The following is a 27,202-nucleotide window of genomic DNA, read 5'->3' on the forward strand; positions in this document are numbered from 1 at the left end:
TTGCTGGAGCTAAAATGCAGCTAAGAGTTTGCGCTGACTTAGCATCCCTCCTGCACACGGGTCTGCAGGCTTACACAGCTCTGTAAGGGCCACAGCACCCTTTTTGGAATAGTTGGTGTGATGTTTTTTCATCGTTGCTGTCAATGTACTGAAGAGTGAAACTAGGCACAGGACTTTAAGCTCGCTGCACTGCAAAGATTCACAAAGATGACACTGAAAGGCAGCAGCATCCTTCACTCCCCGTCCCCTTGTGTGGCTGCAGGCTGCTCTCACCCGCAGCTCACGGTGTCTGCTCCATGCTGAGAGAGAAACCCTATGGGACATCTATGGTGTTGTGGAGCCCCAGAGCTCGGCTGTGCTGCATACTGCTCAGCTCACAGGGACGAGGGGTCCTGCCCCTGTTCTTCGGGCACCTGCAAGTGTTGAGCTGCTCTGCTCTGCAGCACACACAAGGTAAGACGTGTGCTAATGTGAATGTGTGAATGACTGCGAGCTGGGCTTGAGATACCGTGCCTCAGGTGTGTGGCTGCAGGAATGGCCTGTGTCTGCAGCGAGAAAGCTGGGATAAAAGCCCCAAACAGCATTTTTCTCCCTCTGATGTAACCAATTCTTTACTGTCAAGGCAAATCCCTATGTTGGATGTGGAGTTTAGCAGTAAATAAAGATATTTTCAGCCAGTGAAAGAGGAAGGCAAAAGATTTATTGTGGCGTTGCTGCAGTGATATGGATCATTACCTCAGTAAACTGTGTGTGTTTTACACTTCGTGAAAGATATTCAAATCCTCTTTCTGAGGGAGAAGTAGTCTCTTCTTTATCTTGTGCAATTCACAGCACATCTGGTACCAGGACGCCCATGTAATTGATGGGCTTTCCCGTCACCTCTTCTGTAAGAACAGCCCGTCTTCATTTTCATTTGCATTATTCTCCTGTAAGTGCAATAATACATGGTATGAAATGCAAATGGAATGTCATTTGCATTGGGCTCCCCGGGTTTGGTGGGGAAAAGGTCTTCCTTTTGCAGAGGAACAGGTTTTACTTTCTGTATTGGGGAACCTTCAAGAGCAGAAAAATCCAAAGGGAGAAAATTTTATTTTCTATCATTTTTTGTAAACAACAGGAAATGATACTTGGGGGAATTTGGGGAAACAATCTGGGGGTATGAATTTACTATGTGTGGCCTCTTGGAATGAATTAGTGTGATTGATCAGTTCAGAGAACTGCAGCATGTATTTATGCTGCTTTCTCTAACAGTGCGTTACTAGTAAGTTTAATCCAGTGCAGGCAGTACATTATGGAATGTTGAAGGTTTGCTTTGTGGAGAGGCCTTCCTGGGAGAGCTGACATGCTGCTGAATTTATGTGACAGTGAATCCTGTGGATGTCAGTTGCTTATCCAGGTGATGGTACCATGTAACTCAGTGCTCTGACTGGAAAAGGAGAACAAGCTATGCAGGGTCAGGTTACAAGAAATGTGGCTTTGTCTATTCCTTCCCTAGAGGGTGAACCTGAAAGATGTGATGATGGTCTGTCTTCCAGTAATCATTACTGACCTAAAGAAATACAGCAGTGTCTGTTAACTACACATCATACATTAGAAAGTGAAGGGCGGGATTCTAATTTTTGTTTGCAAAATGAAAAGTGTGTAAATTAAATGAACTAAAAAATTGTATCCCAAAGGAAAAATGAAATAGTTTTTTAGAGGTCAGGATTTAAGACCCAGGAAGCTGGAATCATGTCTTCCTTCACTTGGACCAATGTAAGTCATTTTTGTTACCCAAGTGACAGGAAGGAGTTGCAACTTTTGTATAACATAAAACTCTGCATTACTAAATGTAGGCATTATGAATGGAAAAGGTATGAAAAGGCAACACTGTATTGTGATCTCTGGGCAAGTACGACTAAAGGAAACATAGAAGAACTGAATACAGGATATCACTGAAAATGGTAACTGTCCTCTTAAAATTGGCCTGCATGTTTTGTTTCCTGACCCCAAAAATTAGCATTTTCTACTATCAGAGGTAGGCAGAATGCGTGTAATTGCTAAACATTCTGAAATGCCATCTCCAAGTGGGGAAGCAAGTCTTTGTGTTTTGGCAGAGGTCTTGTAAAGCAATCACTGTACAACAATTACATAGAAATCAGAGTGAGCTATGCCTAGGTTAAGGACCTAATAATACAGAATAACTTTGTCGCATATATGGGTGGAGAGATACAAAGTGCAGGAGGGAGGAGAGGGAGCAGATAGCTAAAGTTGCTGTTAAGAAGCATGGCAAGGGAGAACGTTTACTTGTGAATCACATATTTGGAACAAAAATATTGCCTGCCAGTAAACATAGCTGGCATCATGTTGAATTCATTCTCCAGTCTGCTTCCTATTGTTGTCATTTCCTTGCTGCGGAAGCCTTCTGGTTATGAAGAAACAATGATAGGTTTGTTTTAATATCAAAATCAAAACGCTCCTTTTGTAGCACACAAGTAGTCAGAAACCAGCAGAAATGCTTAGTAAACATGTTTCACCTGAAGGTGAGTGAATTTTTGTCCTGTTTTTCTTTCAATTTCTTACTCCTTTAGTACCATCTGTAGCTGTCCTCATGGTCCTCCGAAGTCAAATTTCCTGATGCAGCAGGGAGTGAAGGGTTGAGGCTGCATCATCTAAGAAAGGCTTGTCCTGTGATCAGTGTGCCTATCAGGAAGCTCTGAGAAACACAAATTCAGCTATCTGCTGTGCCAGAGGCAGTTCTGAGTTTGAAAAAATTGGTTAAAGGAATGGAGTGAATTGGATAACCTCCTTTAGTCTACTTACAGCCCTTTTTTTCCATGATTTCATGTCTATATCACCCAGTGGGACCCAGCTGGGAGCTCTCAGCCTGCAGATGTATCTGTGCAGCACTCTGTGCAGGAATTGGCTTGGATATGAAGAGCTGAAATGCTGTTAGTCCAGACAGAGTCTGAAAACTAAATTCTTCTTCTGTATAGGGCAAATTTACTTTTGCCCGGGCCTGGGTGATACAGCTATAATACTGACTGATTTGGAGTTCTCTTGCTTGAGCCAGCTTGGGTACCTACAAATCGTTCTCTCTGAAGTAGTACAGAAATGTCTGTGTAAGACAGTATGTGGGCAATAGCAGTTCAGGGAACTGGGTAAGTGAGCAATCTCCAGTCTGTGAGACTCTTAAATACTGGTTATAACTTTCTAAATTCAGGATCTCCCAAACATGCAGGTGTGGGTGTATGGATACATGTACATACTAGCTGTTACTATCAGATAATAAGTACTTATTTTCACACCAAGCCTCTGTTCCCAGCCTTGTGAAAAACAGATAAACAAAGACCCCAAACCTTCAGAACTTGATAATTTGTATGGAGGGATAGGATGAGTGGCCCTGGTTGGGTATTACTTGAGAAGAGCAGAGGTGAAAAGAGATGAGTTCTGAAGGGTAGCGGGAGGTTTCTGGTGGGAATTGGAGATCCTCTGGGGCCTGGAGTGGGAGCACCATTCTTCATTTGCCTGCTCACTTAAAATAGTGAATTGTCCTTGATTGTTGTTTTGTTTTGTTTTTTAATCTACTGTTACCTGACTAGCAGGTGTCATGGTTATGAGAGACATCTCTATGTCCTCTCAAGTCCATGCAGTTGTAAGAGCGACATGGATAATTACATGTGTCAAGAAACAGTCACAGGCAATTTCCTTGTGATCAGCTGTCTCTGCTGGACTCTTGAGGTGTTTAAACCTCTTCCTACCTGGAAAATATTGGGAGAGAAGTTTCCTGTGTGCTTTTTTTTTTTTTTTTTTTTTTTTTTTTGATGGAGAGAGAATAATATCTGACTGCTTTGGTTTGCTTTTTGTTTGTTAAAAAAAAAAAGGGGGGGGGCGAGGGAGGAGAAGAATTGAAGATTGAGAGAAGTACTGGAAGAACTAAGTGTAGTAGTGTATTTCAGATCCACAGTATTTCTCTCAGTCAGCTGTGGTGACAAAATAAATTCCATGAAACCACAAGACAAAAATAAAGAGATGGAAAGCTGAATGGAAGAATTTCAGTAAGCCACTATAAAGTATGCTTTATGTTTTTAGACACAGCTTATATAACTCCAAGGACAGATAAACATTTTGCAAAAATGTCATCTTTGTTTTAGTCCATCAACTGCAGTAAGTGCCCAAAATAAATGTATGTGACAGGGAATGTGTTGTGAGGAATGAGCCAGTCTTGCTGTTCTAAATATGTTCAAGGTAAAAAAAAAATAGACATAAAAAAAGCAATCACATAACTTGACAAAAAACATTCCAACAGCCAGTCTTTTTTATTCTTTTTTTTTTTTCTTTTTTTTTTTTTTTCTCCTTAAGAAGTTAAAAAGGAAAGGAATAAATTTAGCTTCTTTACAATTCTTGGTTGGAGAATTGCAACCTTTCATACTCCAGGAAAAGATGCTTCAGTTCTAGCTCACTTTGGCTGTTCATGGCTCCCTCAGAGAGAAATCCCTTGGAAGATTAAGGTTTTGATGGGAAGAACCATTAGACTTTTCCTTGCAGTTGTAGTGTATATTCATTGGAGCATCTGTTGCAGAACAATGGTCTCTTCTTTATGGGCTTTCTGCTGCAAGGCAGGGCTGTGCTGTGTAACCGCACCCTTCTGGGTGTGGGCAGTTTCCCTGCTGCAAGGAAAAGTGAAGCTGTACTGCTCTGACTAAAAACAGTTCCCCAGTAGGTAATCCTGCTTTATAGAATGAGTGAGATAAACCAAGAGACTTCTATTCCCTAGTAACTTCTGTATTTTATTTTATTTAAGTAGTGTTACCTTAGCAACAAAGTGAGCAAAAACTAGGAAAGGAATCTTCACAGAGCACACATGCATGCTTGGGTTTACTAGTGCTAGCTGTAGTCTGCTTGTAGTTATGTTCTCCAAACAGGACTTTCCTGAAATGTCTCCAGCTTTCTAAAGTCTCATTTATGCTATCTTACGTATTGATGAATGTGTCAGTGTTTCCAGGATAGAAGTTTATGTTCCTGTTATTACTGGGAATCATGTTTAGATGTCTTACCAGTAGGTCAAATTTCTCCCTAGGTGTCTGGTCACATCTGTGCTAGTAAGCTCAACAGAGGCAGAGAACATACCTGAGTCCTTCACTGTTGAATTGCTAGTGCTGTTCTTGATGTGGTTTCCTATCATACTGATTGTCGTTCTCCCAGGCAGCTCCAAGGCAAGGTCAGGAACTAGCATGGACTAGAAGGAAACTGGCTGAACAGTGTACTTGCAGCCATCCAGTCCAATACGCTGAGAGCTGAGGAGCTGATGCAAACAGTCTCATGAAACTCGTCTCAGAGTCAGTCTTTGCATGATAAGACAGTCCAGAACATCTTGATTTACTAGCAACATATTTAGTTTACTTGCACAAATCCAGCTTTTACATTCTTCTCCTCAGTCCTATTGCTCCAGTTAAAATGAACTTTCCAAAAGACATGGTCTCTCTGTTTAGTCCACCTAACCCACTGCAAACATCAGTCACCAGAGACTGCATCAGTTCTCCTTAGCTTTTGTGCCTAAGGGCAGAGAGAGACTACAATACAGACGCAGGCACAAAAGGCTAAAATCCAGGACTTTAATCCTGAGATTTTGGAACCTGTGTTATTTTAGGCATGTTGGCAGTGGGGGGGTGCAGAGTGCCCAAGGCAGAGACATTTTTTCTATCCATCAGTTTCCTGCCTGCAGGCTGACTGCAAGGATTTTTTTTCCCCTCATATTTCTAGCTAGCAGAACTTTGTCAACAATTTTGAAACTTCCAATATCAATTAAGGCAGCAATAGGAGACAAATGCTTGCAAAATTGATGGAGAGCAAAAATAAACAATGAAAAAGCACATGTTGCTTTAACAGCCAGCTGATGTGAGTGATCTTTATTAGGATGCCAAATGGCTCTGTCTTCTATCAGAAGCGTAGATTCCTAAGGACTTACGAGTCATAAAATTAGCAACAAACTCAGAGGAAACTTTGCTAGCATCCTCATCCAGGAAGACTTAACCAGCTTGATATGTGAAACTTTGCCGACATAAAAATGTTGGCTGTTTAAGCAGACACCATGACTTCTAACAAGTTTCGCTCTAGTGGCAAAACACTTAATGTAGATCCAGCTGCATCTAAAGAAAAGCGTTTTGTATTTTGCTGGTTAAGGTGTGTAGGAACATGAGTATTTAGTGGAGGCTGTAAGAAAATCTAGGTGCTGATGTAGCCAATGCAATATCAAAAGAACAAAGAAAATTGATGTTCATAAAGACTTGTTTCTAAATGGTAGATGGTTCAGATGCTGCTAGTACCTCCTTTGGGTTCATGTGCTTTTCAAATGTGGGGAGCCAGACACAAGTTAGCTATGGGTAAATATCAGTAAGTCTCTAAATAGACAGAAAGATCCTTAATGAGTGCACCACAAGCCAAGAGTCATAGAGAGTCATAGAATATTCTAATTTGGAAGGGACTGGAACATGCTCTCCAGAGTGGTAGTCAAGGCAAAAGGCCTCCTGGAGTTTAAGCAGTGTTTGGTCAACTCTCTCAGACATGAAGTTTGAATACAGGGTGGACTGTGTGGAGCCAGGAGTGGGACTTGATCCCCATGGGCTCCTATGGTTCTAGATTGGAGATATTGCCATGGAAGTGTTTGGGAATTAACTTCTCTGCTGTTAATCCTGCTGCAGAAACAGATGTATCCTATAGAGGGAGAGAGATTTGGAGTTGTAATTTGTCAGGAAAATACAGGAAGAGTTGTTACAGCTCAACTGTCAAAATCCTTACCTTGGTCCTTTGGTAATAGGTATACAAAGCTACTTGTGTCTACTTTGGTGAAAAGTTTTGAGATTTATAGATAGTGTTAGGCAAGCAGTAAATCTGGTTCTTGAAACGAAACAATTAAAATATTGAAAAGTTGTACAAATCAGAATACTTGACCATCAACCTTTGAATGCGCATTGCTTTAAAAGCCTTTGCAGGCATGAAGACAAGGATCTTGTGTTTAGCATTTTGACATGTACTTCTTCTTAATGCAATTTAGAGGCATCGATTGGTCTGCATGACTCAGGAGAAAATCTATGTTGATCACTGCAAGTGACAGATAATCCTTACTGTAAGAACTTGTTGATGTTAGCCTCTTTTTCTCTTACAATTTCCAATATTTATTTGTATTGGTGAAACCAGCTGATTTTGGGAGGATAATAGCAGTGTAGGGCCATTAGCAATATTGGTCTGACTCTGTGTGGCTTTGCGCCCTGTGCATTGTCAGAGTCTGTCATCATTTCTTGCAGTGGCTACAAGACATACAAGCAGCATACAATTAAAGCCTTTCCTGTTGCACCGATGCAGCATTTGTCCCCATCTCTATTTAGTAGATAGCTGTCATCCTGACAGGGTTCTGATTTTACTTTTTAGGAATGGAACGAAGCCACACGGTTAGTACTCAGGTTTGTACTTTTCAGTGCCTGTTCTCCATCATCTTTCAGATGACAGTATTCTTTCTCCCCTGGCCTCCCAGCTGAAGCAGCTAGAGCCTTTCCAGTTTGAGTTACTGATACTTGAGACTCTTCAGATGAGACTGCTAATTAGCAGACAAAACCACTGCTGACAGATGTGATCTGTGAAGCTCTGTGCTAACAGATACTATCCATGTGTGATATGAGTCTGTGGACACTTGTCTGTATTAAAATTGGAAACCAAGCAGCTTAACACCATTGTGAAGAAGGCACTAAATATTAATCTTTCATCTAAGGGGCTAAAGGAAGATGAGTATTTTCCAGCAGAAATCATTTGGCCTAGATGTACTATCAAACTTTTACAAGTTTCTTTATCCAAGATCTCATTCAAACTTAACAACTATTCACTAATTAATCTTCACAAAACTCCTGGGAGAAAATTTCATATATATCTCAAATCAATGGAACTGTGTCTATTTTTTTTTTTTAGCAGAGTTACTACTGGCAAGACAGAAAGAACACAACACCAGGGACAAAAGTGAGACTTCAAATCTCTCTTATGAAAGCAAAAAAGCAAACAAACCACAGAGCTGGCAAAGGAAAAATGAAAAGTTTAAACTTCATGGAAGGGGATATTTCTACCTCCCTACTCTCCTTTTAAGTGTGTTATCCTCTTGGTGTCCCTCAGCATGACTTGACTATGCTGAGGTCGTGCCATGAAGCAGTGGCCAGCCAGCAGCAGAGGCCAGCTCCCAGCCTTTCCCTTGCCATCACTGCAGGCCCCTGCCACACCATGCAAGTAACAATATGGAGCAGAATATAGAAAGGGAAAAGCTCGAACCTACTGAAGCTCATTGGCTAACTGTGACTGACAGCAGCTGTCAGAAAGGGCTTCTTCAAGACTGGTATATAAGATAGCAAACCTCAGATGTGCACTTTTCTGTTGCCTGGTTCTTGCCTTCAACAGGCAAATAGGAGGATCTGTTACTGGAAAACATTAGCAGTGGGAGAGCAGTCTCTGTGTAGACGGCCCCAGGCTGCCCTGATCACCTCTTGCTGGTTTTGTCTTTAAAACTAAGTAAAACATCAAGGACCAACTCTGAGATGCCGTGATGCCAGTATCAACAAACTGACTGTAGAAACATTTCATCAGTTCAATTCTCTGTATTCATTACAAAGCCTTACTGCAACACAGCCCTTTGTAGTCAGCTGCGGGAGAAACCAAGGTCGCAGTGACATAATTTATAATCTCTGCTTAACCATTTCTTGCTTACTTCCACTTTTTCACAGTATAAACCCAACTTGATCACTATCCCCTGCACTGCCTGCTTTAACCACTGGGTGCCAGGGGTCTCCCAGCAGGGAGCTTCTAAAGCACAGCTCATCTTCTTGTGATGGGACTGCTGCCTGCAGATAAGCAAAGCCTTATGAAGAAACCAGTGGGGTTCTCCAAATCCAAATGTAGAGTGTAAGTACAGAATGCATGGAACTGTTGAGTTTTGTAACATGAATCACTTGTAAATTTGCCAGGGCACTGTACAAAATGCACCTGTATAAAAGGAAGAGGCCAGTTTTCAACCACTTCATCTAGCTGTGCTTGTGCTCAGCCTGCACTTGTGGTAAACGCAGGCTGTGAGGTGCACTCTGGGCAGTGGCAGAGAGAGCTGGCCTCACGCTCTTGCATGCTTTAAGAAATTGCTTACATTTATTCACCATGGCTAGTCTCATGGCTCAGGCTGTCTGCAAGGTGACAGCAGCTGTGATTTTGATTGCACCAAGAATACCATCAGCTCATTTTATATGAGAATAAGTGACAGAAGTGTCACCATTACTTTGAACTGCACTTCAGTAAGTAAAGGGATTCATGACCCATTATCAAGGAGTCATTCAGCTCCTTTTGTTGCGCTTGCTGCCTTTTATTGATTTGAAATGAGAATTATAAAGAGCTGATTTCTACCTTACTAGTTGGAATTGTCTTTTCATTCTGTTAAAGTACCAGCTAGTTCAAAGTAGATCAAGTGTAATCAATTAGAAATTATGATCAAGGAAATCTTAAAGCTTTGATTTATTTCAGTAGTACCTAAGAAAGCAGCTTCTTTCTGTAATTGTTTTGAGTGGGTGAGAACTCAGAAAAGATGAGGTGCACTCCATACAGTCAGAAGAGTCTCTGTGGAAATGCTCCAAATCAGAAAAGCAGAACTGCAAATACTAAGAAACATGAATACAAATGATATCCCTTTTTCTTCTGCTAAAGCTCTACCTAATCACAACCCCAACGTGCTTATATTAATAAGGCGTAGTAGGGGTAAATGTCAAGGTAAATGCTTCAAAAATGTCTTTCTATTATGAATATCATCATGGACTATTAAAATTAAAGGGCTCTTATAAGCATAATTGATTTTTCATTATTTATCTGCTGTTACCCTTATTCACTTCCTTGGGTGTGGGTAGTGAATCATCAGAGGAGTGTTTCGTATCTGTACAAGTGTATGTTAGATGTTTCACCTCTGTCTTTTTATAAATAGCACAAACATAACTGTATTTGTGCCTCTAGAATTTCAGGACATGAAGCAGCCTCTGCCAGATCAGACTACAAAAAGAAGCTTCCTGCAGGCAGCCTGTCTTCTGCCAATTTTTATATGTTTTTCTGAAATGTCTTGTATTGATGACCAGAGTGTGTGGAGTGGTGAATTCTGTGGACTACTGGTCCACTCTATCTTGGAAATTCCTCACTAAAGTTATGCTGGGTGGCACTGAGCATCTCGAACCTGCCGTGGCCGGCCAGCTGTACCTACAGCCTTTGCGTGTGCGTGTACATGCCTGTTTGCACATGTGCATGCACTAGAAATAAGTGCCTACATGAAACAAGATGTTGTGAGGCAGCTACCACTCATTTAGGTTTTAGTGTAATCTAACGGGGAAATAATTCGACTTCCTTACCTCGTGTCCATTATAAATTAAGAGTACATGTGATAACTCCTTAATTTTGTGTTTAAGTTCACCTTGTAACAGTGGAAATTATCTAATTACTTTAAGACTTCAGATGATGTCAATGTGAAGCATGCCATAAACAAATTTAATTAACCTAGCTCTCTGCTGGACTCTTACCAATAGGACATGAAAAGGACAGTACAAAATAAATATCTTTCTTTTAAGGAAATTCTTTGAATTACATAAGATATGTGGAAGGTATCTTCTTCACCAACACATGATCTACTTACTACACAGTAGACAAACCATGTTTAACAGAAATTAATACCAACTTTCACCAGAAGACATACCTGCTACCACTGCGTTAGTATTCGCTGTACCTCTCAATCCACATTGCCATAAATGTGGTTTGGATGAAAATATAATGAGCTACATTTGGAAGCACTGGAAACCTGAAATTTGCTTTTTTTTTTTTTGCTATCATTATGCCTGCATTGGGCCTTTTTTAGTCAGAAACAGGCTGGGATTTTTGGCAAGGGTTCTGCAACAGGAAACATCAAACAGAACAGTCATCAGACAGCTAAAATACCAGCACAAGGGCCAGCAGGGCCTTGAGCTCTGCCCTGGAGAGCAAGCACAGAACTAGATTTGCCTAAAACCTAAAATATTTTGCTTCAGTCTCTAACAGCTTTTGATGTCCATTTTGCTATTCTTCTACAGGAATTGATATAAATTCTCACCTGATTAAGAAAAGAATGGGAATAACCAGATACGCTGAGATAAAAAAAGCACAAGTGTATTTTCTGAATGGTGGGACCTTGGTTGTATTGTGGCTGCAGGCAACGAGTGATGAGAATGAGATGTGCTGTTGGAGCTGGAAGCAAACCGAGCTGTTTTCCACATGTTCCTTCATGGTGATTCGGGCAGATCTGTCACCAGTTTCACAGCAGAATCAGGGCTGTGCCCAGCAGTATTTTGTGCCCAGCATCTTTTTCTGTAAGGGAGGAAGGATGTACCAGGTGGGTGCCTGCTCCATGGTGCATGCAAAAAGACAGCTGTGTCACTGTGAGTGTGTGAGGTACAATCCAAGCTGTAGGGTGGCAGCAGTGGATGTCAGTGGTGGGACTGTCAGGTTCAGTGTGCAAGGTCTGGCTGGGCTGCTTTGGAGAAGCAATGGAGTGGTGCCATGGACAAGAAGTGGTATGTCACCATGCTGGCTGGCCAAGGGGGAAGGAGGCAGCTGGCAAAAATGAAAGCTGGCATTTATTGATTAGCATTGAAAGCATACAATTTTTTTTTTTTTTTTTAAGTACCCCGTCGGTTCTCATTAATTTAATTTTATTTAATTGATTTTTTGTTTGTTTGTTTTAATTCAGAATGTGTTATGAATATGGACGTTTGTGTGTTTTCCTCTCAGGAAAATTGTCGTGTAGAATGGAGCTTGCAAACAACTCCATCCTTTTAGGGCATACTGTGTTTAGTGCTGGTACCTCAGATACGTAGTTTGATGTGAAAGCCTGACTCTTTTGCCATGCCAAGAAGTGCACCTAAGCATTAGTGTGCTTGTTGTTTTGTTTCCTGCAAACTGGGACATTCGGCAAAAAGTCTGACTTCACTCCTTTTCCCCACAATGATAGCATTGTACACTTGAATGCAGCATCAACAATGGGAATCGTAGTTCATGGTACCAGTTTGAATTGAAGGGGTACTGGTGAATGTCACAGCCTTAAAAAACGGTGTGTCTGAACCGAGATTTTGGAAGCGATTTTGATTGATTGATTGATTCATCTGTGTAAGTGTTGTTTAATCCAGACTTCTGGATATTTCTCTGTAAAAAACAGCAACAAAATCTCAGAACATTTCTTCTGACATGGTTATGAAATCACTTTAGTTGAAAGGTGAACTCACTGAGTCTAACATCATCTCTAGGAAATCATTTCTTGCCTTGGAGCCACCTAAGTTTCTGTGTCCCTAGAAACTTGATTGATTTTATCAAGGCCATGCATCCACACTGTGAAAAATTGTATTGTCAGAAGGCCTATTACCTATGGGAGAGTTGTTCAGGGAAGAGCACTGCAGATGTGATTTCATTGGCAGCGTGTTTCTCTGGTATCTGTGCTTGCTGAGGATTGGTATCAGCTCAGGAAGAAGGTGCATGCATGCAACAGAAAGGCTAGGCATTGGTGGCTGATGTTTATAATTTCTGTCTGTCAACATGCAAACCTGTGATAATAAAAGGCAACATATATGTAGTAGAGAAAACCAAGCCTTAAGAAATTCCTTAGTTTTGCCCGTAACTCTTTGTGACAGTCTACTTGAAAGCACTGCTGCCTGAATCCTCGTGTTGTGGTGGTACTTTGCCAGTATATGCTGATGTTACACAACCTGTGTGGTGTATTGTGCAGTGATACAAATACCATGGGACTGTAGCATTACTTCCAAGAAAAATTCCTTCCATAGGGAAGAATAATGATTGAATCAACACAAGCCCAGGTTTTTGTTATTCAGTCAGCTTAGTGACACTAGCCTGAATCAGTGTGTTTGCAAATGATGCATCATGAATTCTCCTATCGTCATACACAAACTGTTGTAATTCATACGAGTACAGTCTTTCAGGAGATGTGCATAAAGGTAGGAGTTTATACACCAATATGAAAACAGCACAACTAATTATGTGTCAGTCCTTTATGCCTTACCTCTATACTGTATTTGTAATCTCTAGAGAAGTAAGGTACGTGTAGGGCAGAATATCAGAAACTCCACTGCAGCAGTCCTGCCAAGAATACTTATGATGTGTCTCCCTTCATATGAGAAATCTCACATCTCCTGGCCATCTCCACTGCCTGTTTTTTTGTTTTGCATTATGGACTGATTTTGGAGTGCGTGGATTCAGTTCCAGTGAAACCAAACTGAGAAGTATTCTCAAGAAGTGCATCTGATGTGACCCCAACAAGCTCAGTCCAGGGAATCTGAAAGAAGAAGCTTGAATTCAAAAAACCTTTAAATGGGCCGAGTAAAGTTTTTAGGAGTTAGTGCATACACAGTATCACTGCAAGTGACATTAATGGAAATATACAGGACATTGATGATGCTAACAGTGAAGAAAAGATGTTATAATAATACCTTTTAGTTTATAGTTCCAAAAATATTTTTCTACTTATGTAACTGGTAAACAACTTCAATGTTGCTGAAAATACGGCCACTTCTGCAGTAGAACATGTCAGCCTATTTACAGTACACAAATTACACTACATTTGTAGGAAGATGGAGGAAAAAGAATTACATAAAGTATCCCACATCCTAGGTAAAAACATCATATTGCAGCCCGAGTTTGATTTGGTCTAGCATTCACCTCCAACACTGCAGCTAAGATTTGGTGTGCTTTATAAGAAGAATCAATTTTTTAAAATACTCTTCTATTCTACATTTCATTGGGAAATATAGTGTGGAAATGCTCTGACTCAGTAAACTGAGGCAAGGGGCAGAACTAGAGAAAAATTGGGTAGTAAGCAAAAATAGTACTCATAACATCCTTGACATTTTTCCTGTCTGCTTTTCCTTTGAAACAAAGGAATAATCATTTGAGATTCTGATTAATCTAAAGACTTTAATTGGTAAGCGTTAGACAATATGTAAAGAAAACGGAGAGTCAATGAGTTACAGAAAAATACACTGCATTTTCAGAAGTCCATACTATAATTTTGTTTTCTCATTAAGCAGAAGGACACAGGAAGCATAATTCTTTTAGTATCTCCATTTATTCAAATCTTATTCAATAATAATAATATTATAAATAATAATAATTTTAAAGCTCTCTTTCCTTCCTGGAACAGGAAATGTAAAAATAGGAATGGTCTACTTAAATTCCTGTGAAAAGAGGTGAAAATCTCTTTTTTTTTTCTTTTGCCCTCTCCTTCAATTCTGAAAAGAAAAATATAGTGACCCAATCAGTTTCAGCTATAAATATGTTTATTTTATCTGTTTGAAGTGACATATAAAACAATAAAGTACACAGAGATCCTATCTTGATTTTTCAAGATTGCCATCACATGCTCCAAAACTGTGTCAAATCAATTTGTGAGCTGTAAACCATTATCCATCATAAGATATATGAGTATTCATTGGAATATTTGATGAGTTCTGACTATTTAAAGTCAGTTAGCATTATAAGTATTGCAGTGAAAGAGACTGTCAATATAACATGTAATATCTTTTTTCCTAAAATAATCCACTTTTATTAGCTAGATGTCAAGTACGTAATTGCTAAACACCAGTAGTGCAGAATATGCTCCACAAACTTCTTACTCCCTTCATTTTTCTTTTTTTTCGGAAAACTGGTTGGTCTTTTAGAAACAAAAGTTTGAGAACCACTTTTCTTCCAGCCCAGATTTGTGCTGAAGTATTGATTCTGAGTTACAAACTTCCTGTGCCACGTCTCTCTGTTCTCCTGGTCATCTTACTTAAATCTATAGCTTGAAAATTAATGTCTTACATTTTCAGATGTCCAAGAGAAGCTTCCTTTTTCAGAACAAAACAGACTTCTAATCCAAAAAGATATGTCTCAAATACTACGCAGCTCAAACCTATGTGACTGGGAGCTGCAGCCTCAGATTCTAAACTTCTTCCCCTGTACTCAGGGACAGCTCTTCCATTTCTCAAGATAAAGGGGCAGGAGAGAAGTTTTGAATTTTTTAGGTCTCTTACATAACTTGACTACAGAAGCTGTCAGATCTGTGGGGGCTTGAGGAAAAGATGAATCTTTCCCAAATGCTAAGGCCAACTCTTCTGTCATCTAGTGCAGGGAGATTTCTTCCAGAATACTTTCTTGGTTGTGTCCTGCAGCGTGTATTCATCTCCTTCTGCAAATATGATCTACATGATTAGCTGGAACTGAGTCAACAACCCCAGACTAGGGCACAGGATACAGGAGGATTTTATTACGAGTTAGGTTTCCTGGAGGGAAGTCCAGTTAAAGAGGAGGCTCACATTCTCCCTCAGTCTATTGTTCAGTCCAACTTGGACCCTGGCTTCTTCTGTTTATTTATTCAGACAGCTCACCACCTTGCATACCATCCCATATGTGTACAGTAAACACTAGAAGCTCACTATGGTGGTAAAAATACATTGCAGCTATGACTGTCCACATCTTTCTAGGGTCAGCTGCTAATCATGGTTCCTTTTTCCCTCTCTTCCCTGTTGACAGGCTAATGCAAGTATGTACATGCATGCAGTCTGTATCCTGTGTACGACGACTTTCATTCCCCTGAGCACTGAAGTATACTGGAACTTTCATCAGATGAAAAAAATACCTTTCTGTCAACAAAATGTTTCCTTCGAGGGTAATGGGGGTGACAGAAGAGTTCACTGCTTAACCTTCTGTATTTATTGCAGAGGAAGACTTTTTTTTTTCTCCTTTTATATTCTGTGTCTGTTAAAAAAAAAAAAAAGGGGACAATATGCTATCGGATTATAGTTCATTAGAATCAGCTTCACTGACTTTGCAGTTCAGGCCATGAGTACGTATTTAGCAAGGGCATGGTTTAACTCATGTTAACCCAGTTATTTCCCTATACCTCTTCCCAGGACTGGGTGCCATCATTGTGCTGTGGAATTTTCTTCAGCAAGATATCTGTCCTTCACAAACTTTGGACAATATAGATGTGGAAATGAATTCAGATATGTTTGCAATTGTGAAAAAGGAGTGATTGAAGAGCAAAGAGTATTCCTTGCTAGCTTTAATTTAGCTAATACAGGTAAAAATAGTGGTGGAGACCCATTCTGGCTATTAATATGCTACACTGCCTACTAACTAAATACAACCTAATTGGGGTCCCTGCTAGCCTGCCTGAGTTGAGATTTATGCACTTGGATAGGCTGCCAATTTTCAGTTTCTTGTAACAACTGCAAAATTAGACTAACCAAGAGTCTGTCTTGTGCAAAACTAGCTTGTGAGCAGGTTGGTCATTCACAATGAACATGGATCTGTCTGATAACAAACATGCAAATACACTTGCTTTTGCCTTTTGTTTCAAAAATCCCCTGCATGGACTTTAACATCATCTCTTCCATGCTGTGAACCCCACATACTAGATGCAGTCCCTTCGTAAGACATGTTCCCCAACTGCAGGTGAGCATCACGGTTTCTTGCCCTCTGCATATATGTCCCACCTGACAGACCTTCTGACCTGTGATGTAATGTAGTATAGCTTAGACACTGCTTTATTCATGTCTCATTCAAGGTATTTATTCCACAGTTTGGGACTGTGCCTTTTGTTAGCCATGACCTTGGCAGTTGTCCCTTCTGTTGCAGAGAGAAGGTGTGAGAAAGGGCATGCTCAGGGGGTGATACCCTTGGTATTGACGAGTGATAATCCAGAATTACTGAGTAATTGAGGTGTTTTTGTCATTTTGATTTCACCTTTCAGCAAGGTGTGAAAATGATGGGGAAGGCAGGGAGGCTATGTTGTTTAATGTTTTTTGGTAGTAAAACCCAAGTGTTGGCCTTGTATGTGCTCTAGTGAGTTAGCAGCATAAGCACACAAAAAAGACTTGGGTTTACTTTATGAGTGACTGAAATTCCAGTCTTACCTGGCACAAGAGTAAGTTTTACATAAAGAACAGTCTCTGAGGAGAGTTCTTGAAAATAAATCAAAAACCTGAGAGACCAAGAAAAATTCTGAGAATTGGAGATGTGACAAACCACGTTGCCCAGCTTCATCTTGGCACAGTTAGAATATGTGTCTGATCCACAAAATGTACAGTCCTAGACAGATTCCACAGCTGATATTCAAACACCCATATAAGCTCTCCATAGGACAGCGTGTCTGTACACACAGCCATTTGGCCACCTCGCAGTACTGCTCATAAGCAATGTGAATGCACACATGCAGGGTTCTCTAGTTAAATATATTTATACTGGCAATCATGAGCTGACTTCTACAAGTGCACAGGCCCTTCTTGCTTGTGAAATGTTATCATGTGCAGACTGCACTTTCATTTAAGCAAAGCAGCATTTTTATCATTTTATATCTTCTTTCCCTTACAAATACTATCTCAGCTACGCTAACATAGTTTATGGTACCTTCGTGTCTCAAAGATCTGTCTCATCACAATAAATAATTTGGGATAAAATGCATCTGATAACCTGGAGAAATAAGCCTTGCAGCTGTCCTTTACTTTACCATCCATATAGCTTTCACAGTCCATGCATGTTCTGAACAATTGTGTCTTACTAAGTGAAGTACGTGAAGTGCATCTTTCAAATACCTCTCTGTGCCCCAAAGCTTCTCAGCCTCTCTGCTTCAAGCTTATAATATAGCCTCACTCATCACTTCTGGTCCACACTGAGACGTTGTGATCACTTCTAGTGCAACTCATGATTTCTCCTTATCCTCTGACCAAACCATTTTTTGTCAGCTCAGGAGGTGAATGTGTCCTGCTGTGTCTACATAGATTCATCAAATTCAGCTGGCTCTGAGGAGTACATAAAAGCACGTTGAGTAGGTTTAGAGATTTTAAAGAAGAAAACTTGTATTTCTTACTGTGAAATCTCCCCACAGTAGTGGGAGAGATTTCACCACATCAGAATGCTTCTGTCTCAGCCGTTTTGGACCCACAGAGTGTAACGTGGTCAGCAAGTAAGATGTGGGAAGTAAAAAAAAAGACAAACTAAAAACCAATGGATGAATCACGGCAAGATTGGTTGAATAGACAAAGGCATCTTAGAAGCCTCTTGTAACTAGAACTGTGCAATTTGGCATCCATTTACCAAGAAGAGTCATCTAACACCTACTGATTCACTTGTTTTGCTGTAAGAAAAATGCCTTGTGCCACATGCCTTATACCATTTGCATACCCTTTTAGGTGTGCAGCTCTGGTAGGGAATGTAACCTAAAGTTGTTGCCAGCAGATAGCTGATACATGAAAAATCAGACTTCTTCACAGCTGGTAACTGAGCCATTGGTCACCTCACCAAAATTACCACTGCAGTGACATCTGTGCAGGCACAGCCGACAGACTGTAAATTAAGTGAGAAGCTCAGGCAGTGATATTTATAGCCATGTTCTATGTGGTTGTGAGTGAAGACCCTTATCATTTTTGAAAGCTGGAGGAAGAGGTATCGCAGGCATTTTGATATGCATCTCAGGCTGAGATGCATTGCTCTGTGGATAAGTAGGGAGACTATTTGACAGAAACTACTCAAAGAGTCTGGAAAGTTTAAGCATTTCCTGAATATAAGGACCTAGAGGAAGAAAGGCATGAGTTAAAGAGGCAGGAAGGCCATATCTTACATATATTATACTATAAAATGGAAGAAAGAAGAGCTAGGACTGGAGTGGAGAGTATAAACACACATTGTAATTAATTTCTGTGTATTTTCAATTGTTTGGAGACAAGATGAAGGAGAAGTGACCAACACAAAAAAGTCCTCCTTCAAGAGGTGATGTTCAAACACCCATGTAAGCTCTCCATAAGAAGATACAGTGACGAGGCAAAAAGGAGGTAGGAGTACAAAAAGCACAAAAGGGTTTTGCAAGAGAACAGTCTCGTTGAGAACAGCCATGGATGGCATGTTGGAGATGATGAAAACCGAACTGAGGATTGACTGAAAGGTTTTAGAAAATTTGGCATACTTCCCTGAGGTCTGGGGTACAGCAACTAGGTTGGAGAGGCTGTAGGATGGATGTTGAGGATTCTAAGTAATTAATTTGAACATTCTGTTTATTAACCTTGGGGATAAAAGCCAAGAGGGAGAAGAAGCATATAGAGATGCTAGAGAGACAAAGTCAGAAGATGTGAAAAATTAAAGCAGGATAATGGAAGAAAGGGTTTATTGTGCTTTCTTGCCCCCTTTGGAAATTTATATTATGGTTTCTAGCAGAGGTCAATATATGGCAGGCTCACTGCCACTGCTTTTGCTTGATTAACGAAGGCTGGTTGCTGTTTCTTTTGCCTGACTATGATTTGTGACTGTGAAACATCACACACAAACATGCTTTAGTTCTTTTCTTCATTTAGATCTTCTCTCCCGGAGGGCTAGTTTGTTTGTCTTCTCCCTCAGTGGTTTGCCACTGACGTGACAAACAGCACTCTATGCGGGAGAAGCACAAGCATTAGAAACACAGAAATTGGAGATGGAAAATTCCACTGTAAAAGATCAACTAGCCCACTGTGCTTGGTAAGCCAAGGCATAAACAATAGCATTGGGTTTATTTAAAATACCACAAGAAGTGCCTCTGAGCAACTTCTTCACCAGGTGATGGATCTTATAGCCAACAGTGCTCATCCTAATATTTGTCATTTCATCCTGTTTTTTCCTGCTTCAAAAGAATAGTGCTCTCACTTTAGCAAACCTCATTGTTCTGTTCTCATGGTGCCTTATCCTATTTCTAAGTTTTGCAGCTTTGCATCTTGTATCTCATGTGCAGCACAACCAGCTGTGTTCAGCTCTTTCAGTTCACCCAGTGTCTCTTAATCAGTACTTACAACTTCTACTTTGTTAAGATGAATTCCTTTATATTTGCTAACATCTTTCTGATGAGATTTTCAGGACAGAATGCAATATTCTATTGGGGATATGGGAACCGTTAGGTCATGACCTGAACCAGTGATTGAGCACCTGTTGAAGGGGTGTAGCCAGCCCTGAAAGGACAGGTGCAAACAATTCACTGGTATGACTAGAAGGATCCACCTGTGCAACTCAGGGTCCAACCCTCCCTAACCTCATTTAAGGGCTGGCAGCTGAGAGGGAGACATTTTGACTTGGAGTCTGCCTCCTTTAGGAGTTTCCAGTGAGTGCTAACCTTAGGAAGAGGTAAGCTGTTCCTTCTTTATTACCAAATTGTGGCCACTGTGCTTCTTGGTATTGGGTGATTTAAAGCTGGTTAAAGGCAACTGTATTTTTTGTCTCCTATGCTTACGTGAGGTTACACTACAGTACTGCTGACAGAGGTCTTTGTTGTAATTCTTGTTTATGAAGTATGCTCTCTGATTGTATTTGCTAATCTGCCCATCATCTCATTTTATAGACACATCTAACGTACTGTCTGCTGTCCTGTTGTTTTAGGTGCCTTCAGTGTTATAGCTTCTGAGAAGCCTTCTGAATGAGTAGCTCTTGATTTGAATTATTTCTCTCTAAATGTAAAATATGCTCCCCCTGTCCTCATCCCCGCCCCCTCCCCCCCCCCCCACACACACACACACAATCCCCCAGTGGAATTGCAGTTTCCTGAAACTCATTTGTGCCAAAGATTTGATTTGTAAAACTAATGAAGTTCTCTCAGCCCCACAACTTAAAGACGTTTTCCCCACCTTTCCCTTCCTGAGTTAGAAATCATAATAGGATTCTTCATTTAAAGAAAAAAAAAATTTTGTGGGAGATGTTTAAGCTTTGTAGCGTCTCAAATACACAGTTTTCTCTTTAGGCTGTCAAGAGAGAGGTGAATGAAAATGCTGAACAACTTTTGCAGTGTCTGAGTTAAATAGGAGGTTATGATTTACAGCTTATTCCCAGCCATCTGCCCCACGCTCTTTAAGTTAACCTCAAGTGTAACTTCTCCCCTAACCCTTTTCTATTAAAACCATTCACTTAAACTGAAGTGTTTGTTTGTTTTTACTCTCTTTCTTTTGCTTATTTGACAAATAGAAAATATCTGATCTCCTAGCAGATGGAAAGGGAAAGATCTTTGGAGAGAAGAATAGATTGAAAGATTACAACTACTGAATGTGGTTCAGCTGTAGCTCTCAGCCCCTTGGAAACTAGTGCTAGAATTAGGAATGTTCTTCAGGGATTATGGTTCTCCTCAGTGCCCTGCTAGTCCGTGCTGTGTGTGTTTTGTTGTTTTTCTTTTATTTTTTTTCCCCAAAACACATTTCTAAGAAGCATATGATGTTGAAGACCTGTCAGATCACACAGACAAAGCAAAGGCTATATGCCAGGGATTCTTCCCATCATTGAATGCATTATAAAGCAAGCCAATTAAAGGTCAAATTTGTTAGTCACAACTTTTGTGGTTTGGCTCTTAGTGAGCAGCAGACTATGTGAGAGCAGGACGTGTGTGCTCAAGGCTGTCTTGCAGTAAAGTGCTGCAGAGAGGATGTGTGGTGTCAAAGCAGAGTGTCAAAAACAAAATAAAGGCTGTAGTTATTTGTCACATATCCGTTCAATATTAGCATTTGTAGCAGCATCTTTGATGTTGTCCATCTGCTTGCTCTTCAGTTCTTTAAGATAATGCTGCAGAATTGTGCAAGGCCAAAGAGACAATTCTTTGCACACAAACAGAACAGCAGTCTGTAGCACTTGTTGGCTCCAATGCTAAGAGCAGACACTTATGAATTATCACTTGTCTATGGTTTCTAAAGAAAGTTCTGTGCATCCCACGTTCTTCTGTTCCTGGTGATCTCACTAAAGCTAAAAGTAAAAAATAGAGCTGCTGAAGGTCGCTTTCCTCATCCATCAATCTTACAGATAACCCTTCTTATTAGTTTTTTTCTTAACTGCAACTCTGTCCCACTCAGGTAAGCTTTGGGGCAGAATTTACCTAACTGTAGAAGTTAGGTGTGTTGTTTAAGGCACCATCTTTTGGAATCAGCTTAGGTGTACAGACTTCTCCAGAGGGCAATTTCTCCTAATGTAACACAGCTGTCTGACCCAGGTGAGATGAATTTGCTCTGAGCATGCCTCCCTCTCCACTAAAGAAGCCTAGACAAAGTACGTTGATTACAAGAGGTTTTGTATGTTCTCATATAGCCAAAGTGTTAGGTAAGATGAAATTCCACTGGAAGACTTTCATCTTCCTCTTGTGGGCTAATGTTTCTACTTGTCTTGCTTGTCTGTCCTTGCTATGTATTCAGTCTTCCTAGTACCTACACTCTTGCATGAGATAACTGGGGCCTTCACTGTGAGTAGTAAGGACTCTCTTCTTTCTGCAGAGCTCCTTCCTAAAGATGCAGTTACAGAGGAACCCACCTTCTTCCCAGCACAGTGGCAGCAAATCTCTTCAGCTCCTCCTTTTGTTTTCTCCCATAAGAAGTTCAGCCACAAACCAGGATGGTCATAGTAAGTTTGTGTTGTGGGAATGGTGTCTTGAACTTGAGACCAACTGGTCTGGTGAGCAGCTCTCCCCTCCTAAACCTTAGGTTACAGACCTCTGCATGTTTGGGTGTCTGTCTCACACCTGACTCATTCTCCAGTTTTGATTCATAACCATATGAGTTTAAATTTGGGGAAATATACTTGCTCCTGTGTTGTTTTTTTGTTGACTTTCTTTTTTATGCTAAACACAGAACTTGCAGGTTCATGTTATGTTAGAAGCTGAGATCTGCTATATGGTCTGTACTGGTTTGACCTGAATTCTTACTCCTCCCAAAACTTTCCTATTTTTTCTTGCAATGTTCCTCTCAGAGCACAACACTGACCAGGTACATCAAGTCACTATTTGCTAACGTGTAACCTTTTTTGAATTTTTTACTGGCCCATGAAGAACACTTCAAGTGTAATAAACTGCTTGAGCCTTGCTTCTCCAGTTGCATAGCACCTTTAGATTCTTGGCTAGATTGTGACCCGCAGGTTGAAGACCACCACTCAAACTCTGCTTCTGCAGTGTTGTCATTGAGGGAATAGCAAATGTTGGCTTGAGAAGCAGATGCAGAACTAGTGGCAATGTGTGCTTTCAATTGTTAGTAGATTACCAGATAACTATTCCAGCACATAAAATCTTAATTTATCAACTGTCATCATATACTTCACCCTTCTGGGACAGGAAGTGTGTTTTGTGTGTTCATTGTCTGCAAGTTCTAGGTACTGAGGTACTGATTTTGTGTTCTTTAGAGTAAATCCTATTTGAGTTCCCCTAACAGTAAGAATAGGCAGCAGGTAAGGGTTACAGTGCCTCACTGAGGCTTTGTTTTAAACATCTAGATTTGAAAAAGGAGAAACAGAACCACGTGTGGCGAGTGATGACCTCTGAGCTCTCTAGGGCCACCTCCAGCACATCTCAGTGTCAGAGGATCCATCCCAGCATGAGTTGATGTATGAGCACAGCACTTCCAAGGCAGCAGTTGCTTTTCTGACATTAGGACCAAACTCAGTTGTAAAATGCTGATTTCTTTTAAAAAGTAGTGCGTTGGGTTACCAGGCACCAGCAGTCCTGTATGCTAATGAATTCCTAGAACTCTCTTAAGTGTGTAGAGAAAATGGCTCTGTTTTAGCAACGTAAATGTCATCTTCCCGTGTTTCAAGGTCTCAGCTCCTTCAGTGGAACTTCAAGTAGCTCTCCTCACGTTGGCATGACTGCCTGATAGTACTCATACGTGCGATGTGACTGCAACTCATTGTGGCTTTTTAATCTCTTGAAGGCTTCAGCAGCTTCCTGTCCGATACTTGCAGCAGAAAGTGACAGCTGAACACCGCACGGGGCTGAGGCTGCCGGAGCGTCCTTGAACCGTAAGGTTATCGTAAAACCCGCCCTAGCTTTAAGCGGCACATCCAGCGCACCCGCGCCACGAGTTTATGGGCCGTGAGGAGCAGACTGTATAACGCTGCGCTAAGGAGGGTTCCGCACACCGGCTCGGGCTGGTGGCAGCCGGGCTGGGGCCGGTAGCAGCTTCAGCATCCCCGGCCCGTCGGGGTCAAGGGTCTCCGGGCCCTTCCAGCGTCCCGTCGTTTCTCAAACGGCCGGAGGGATTTACTCCTCCTGACCCACCGAACCGAGGCGGGGTCTGTGCCCGGGGGGAGCGGCGCTCGCAGCCCCCAGGGCGGCTCGGCCCGGCCCGGCCGCCTTTGTCTGCGCTGGGAGGAGCAAACGAAAGGCAGATTGTGGTTTTTTTTTTTTTTAAAAAAAAAAAAGGTCTGGCCGAGAGCCAGGAAGTGTGGAATCCTGGCCGGGTGGTGGCAAATTTCGCCAGATCGCGGCCAGAGGCAGCGCGTCCTTCAGCCCGCGGCGGGGCGACGGCGGGAGCGGAGCTGTGCGAGGAGCGGAGCAGCGGCGTTCTCTGCCGACCTCCCCTCAGAGCGGCGGCGGTGAGTGCGAGGGGAAAGCCGGGCCGGGCTGCCGGGCGGGGGGCTCGGCCGCGGGAACTGGGGCTGGTGCCGGAGGATGTGCCCGGGGCGGCCCGCGGAAGGCACGGGGCTCAGCCCTCGCTCCTCCGAAGCAAAGCTCCGGCATAAATCCCTAGCAAGTTTTCCATTTGAAAATATTAAAAATAGACCCTCCGGTTCCATAGTGCCGCCGAGTGAGTCATTTCCAAACCAAATGTATCCGCCTAACCCTCCCACTGGGGGACACAATAATTCTGAAACCGAGGGTGAAGGGAAGGAGGCTTTTCCCTCCGCTAAACAGACCGAATTAACGCGTAGCTGCTGCGAGGAGAGAAAAAAGCCACAAGCGGCGGGCTGCCTGCTTAAAGCAGCGCGGTGCAGCCCCGTCCCTTTCTCACCTCGCCCTGCGGTGGTACCACCCGCGCTCCCCTGCAAGGCGCCGGGAGCCTCGCTGCCCGCTCACAGCCGCGTGGACAAACACCACTGTTTTGTTCCTTTAGCTGTCAGACCCATCCTCTGTCACCTCTTCGGGACGTCAGCCACAGCCATGGGTCATGCCAGCGGTGACCGATGCTTCTCTTGGCTGCCTATGCTGAGAAGTGCAGTTCAAAACACGGTTATTTTTCTCTGTCTTTCCCGGTCATATGATGATTTGTTCATGCAAGCAGGCTGTCTCGAGCGGAGGGACTTTTTGTTAGCAACAAATGCTGAGCATATTTATAGAGAATGCTTTTGCGTTGTGGAAGGTTTCATTTATGCAGAGCTACCTGGATCTGTGTCTGAGAGCTATTTGCATCTTTAGTATGATGCTGTATGTATATGTGTATTCTAAGCATATGTCCATGGCTCTTATTTCACAGTGAGGCAGCATGCCTTAGGTATAGAAGCTGATGTGCAGGCTGTGTTTTTCTTCTAAAGCAGAAGATGCTGTCCTAATGATGTAGATGGACTAGCAGAGACAAGGCCTGCTGAACTGCCTGTCTTTACATTAGGAAGCACCTAGCTGGGGGCAAAGTCCTGCCCTTTGACCCTTAGGAAGAACTAAGTGAGCACTCAGCAACAAAAATGACTTATAGCTGAAAATATGTGCTGTAAGTTATGCCAGCTATTTCACAGCCTTGTGAAGGATGTGAGGTTTGAGAGCAAGATCTGTGGTAACGACCCAAACCTAATGCTGTTTCTTGGCAAGTAGAGAACTGTGATGTAAAAGCGCTTGCATTCTCTTTTTGCTGTTTAGATTTAGTTTCTCCTATAATGCTATTTATATATTTTATAGCCGGGGAGGCTATTATGATTTATTGACTTGTCACATAGGGTGCAGGATACTCAGACATTCCTGCAGTCTGTAGTGTTTCTTTTAGCTCTAACATGTAGGAGATTCATCCACTTAAAAGTACCAGTGAAGTACTGGGGGGAAAAAAAAGTAAATATCAATCTTTCCTGTTCCAGAACACAAGAAAAAGCAGACAGTGTCCCATGAAAATGAAAACTTTGCTGTAACCTAAGACACATTATGCACACTTCATTGTTAATGTATGGCATTGTTGCTAGGTTTCTAGTGCTGTGGACTTCTATAACATTCTGGAGGAAGAAAAACACTTCAATTTGAGTTCAAAATCAACTGCTTTTTGGTCAAACTTGGAAGAAAATTTTCCAGAGCTCTGTTATTCTGTAGTTGTTTCTGTGGTTATCCTGAATTGCTGACTGATGTGGCTGTCAAGTTGCACTGAGACCTACACCAGTGGTTTGCAGTGCTGGAGGTGGACAGAGATGTTCAATCAGGCAGTTCCACGTGGGACTATCATTTTCTATGTCATTTTAGCAGCACTGTTTCCTTTTGGTAATTTTACAGCAGACTTCAGGTGACAATTCAGTTGCACATCACATTCATCTTTTGGTCTTTAAATTTCTGTTTAGATACTTAAATGAGGTTATCTGTAATTATTTTCTTGCAGTGTGTTTATGGACTGTCTGATATCTGCTCAGTGTCTGATAAGACTTCCAAGATTCTCGTTCAAAGCTCATCTGGAATGCAGGTAACATCTACTGACTCCTCAATTCCTTTTGGAAGAATTCAACTTCCTTGCACTTCTAGTAATGATAGACACAGAATAGGTGTGATAGTTCTCACTTAACCTGATAAATTAATATAGGTAGCTTCCATTCTTATAGAAGAAATAGAGGCCTGAGACTTGAAGAGATCGTTGAAAGCTTGAAAGTAGCAAAAAAGTAAGCACTAAAAGTGTATCTTTTATACTCAATATATTCGGTTTTCCTATGTTACTTTTCCAGGACTCTGTAGATTTTTTTTGTTTGTTTGTTTCCCTTGCACATAATGTATGGCCTTTTGTCCTCACTGTTTCTGCTGGTGTGAATTCAAGCATGAATATACATTGATTGAGTATGTGCTGGACTCCAGAGCTTATTCAGTAGGGCATAACAACCTGTTCTTCCATTAGATAGAGCTAAGTGTAACTCAGAGGGTGGAAGACTGTGCTGAAGATTTCAGCAAACATCCTGTGATACCAGAGGTGACTGAGGCTGGGCTACAGTGTAAATCAGGCTGCTCAACTGCTGTGTTCTGTAGCCTTAGGGTTAAAAACAGGGAGTGTATTTCTGTTTTTAATAATAACAATTGGAAATGTGAAAGGAGGGAGAAAAAGGAATATATATGAAGTGCAAGAAAATAAAGATGATAGATTGCCATTCTGCTTGCAGTGTAGGTAGTTTCTAAAATCATTGCAGTTGTGACATTTTGTTTGGTCTTGAAGTTTATCTTGTCAGT

The 27,202-nt window shown here is 41.5% G+C and overlaps 1 protein-coding gene across 2 annotated transcripts in view; it reads left to right on the forward strand.

Moving 5' to 3' along the window:
* The first annotated feature begins 20,152 nt into the window (after positions 1 to 20,152).
* PRR5L (proline rich 5 like) overlaps positions 20,153 to 27,202 on the forward strand; it is a 56,517-nt gene continuing 49,467 nt past the window's right edge. For both annotated transcript variants that reach the window (XM_052693318.1, XM_052693319.1), the window contains exons 1-4: positions 20,153 to 20,193; positions 22,311 to 22,437; positions 23,736 to 24,399; positions 26,373 to 26,453. The gene's annotated coding sequence lies outside the window, so the exon portion shown is untranslated. The remainder of the gene's footprint in view (positions 20,194 to 22,310; positions 22,438 to 23,735; positions 24,400 to 26,372; positions 26,454 to 27,202) is intronic.

This window comes from Tympanuchus pallidicinctus, unplaced genomic scaffold (genome assembly GCF_026119805.1).
Source record: "Tympanuchus pallidicinctus isolate F22 unplaced genomic scaffold, pur_lepc_1.0 scaffold3, whole genome shotgun sequence".
In the NCBI taxonomy this organism is placed as follows: domain Eukaryota; kingdom Metazoa; phylum Chordata; class Aves; order Galliformes; family Phasianidae; genus Tympanuchus; species Tympanuchus pallidicinctus.